The sequence below is a fragment of the Nylanderia fulva genome, unplaced genomic scaffold (genome assembly GCF_048542155.1).
Source record: "Nylanderia fulva isolate GAGA-0341 unplaced genomic scaffold, ASM4854215v1 Scaffold568, whole genome shotgun sequence".
Lineage (NCBI taxonomy): Eukaryota > Metazoa > Arthropoda > Insecta > Hymenoptera > Formicidae > Nylanderia > Nylanderia fulva.
In genome coordinates this window covers 29,354-30,657 of record NW_028190663.1, presented here as the reverse complement: position 1 = coordinate 30,657, position 1,304 = coordinate 29,354, and positions in this window count along the sequence as shown.

The following is a 1,304-nucleotide window of genomic DNA, read 5'->3' as shown; positions in this document are numbered from 1 at the left end:
GAGAGTAAAAATAACGATACCTTGTAAAACAGGATGAAAAACAGGTGGGCAAGTCCTAGTGAGCGGAAGAGTGCTGATATATTGATGCCGGGATAGTGGGAGAATCAAACCATAAGGCCGGTGGTGGAGGCGGCGCCACATCCAAATAACAATTACTCAGACACTTGGGCGATGTACTTGGCTAAATTCACAAAAAATAATTATAAACCATATGTAGAAACGCATTACAACGTAAACGTGAAATTGTTTTGTGTTATTTTATGTTAATAAAACATTTTAATAAAATACCTAAGAAACAATAATAAATGTGCATTTTTCTTATATAAATTTGTTATATCCCCAAAGATATACAATAGATATAAACGTATTAAAAGTTAACTAATATTAAGAAATGGTACTCGATAATTGCAAACTCCGCAATTACGAACCGACACTGACCGCGTTAACAAACGCATCGATCGAGGTAATAACGCGAATCAGAATTAGACAGATATGACCGCGTTAAAAAACGCATCTGATGCGAGGTACCGAAATCAGAATTACGACCAGATAATGACCGCGTTAAAACGCACTAAATTCGAGCGATATCCGACGGAACAGAAATTGATCACTTCAAGGCAAACGCAGACGGACTTTGAATATTCTCGCTAATGCACCCTATAATTTTCGACCGGTGGAAACCTTTTGCCAGGCACCCCTTCCGATCGGAAAAAACTCCAAAAACAACGATAATAAAAAGAAGAGTGAGACCGACAGCTCGCTCAGTCGCCGACACAAATAATCGCTCTAACCACGAGCTCGCTAAACCGCGCGCTCACCTAGCATCGACTCGCAGGTTGTGCGCGATACGCGGAGTATAGAAAGTCAGTCCCGCACCACGATAAAGCTTCATGTATTAATAGTGGAATAAAATAAAGACAAGTGGTTGAAGTTAATAAAGAATTATAATACAAAAAGGTATAGTGCATTTTCCTACAAACACCCGACAAAGTCCTGAACGTAGTCCCCGGATTCCCTCCCAATTTGAGCGCGACCCTTAAGTGTCCTCTCCGAGGCACACAACAATTTTAATATATCCTTATATTTATATATGATATAAAGACAATATAATACATAATTTTAAATGCAATTACATATTATATTATTTAATTTTTTCATTAAAGCCTAAAACATATTATATATTGAACAAGTATTAGAGAGAGTTTCAATAAAAGATTCTTGAACATAACAACACAAATAAAAGAAAATAAAGACAAAACAAAAAATTAAAAATAAGTAGGTGATCTACGAGATAAGAATAATGA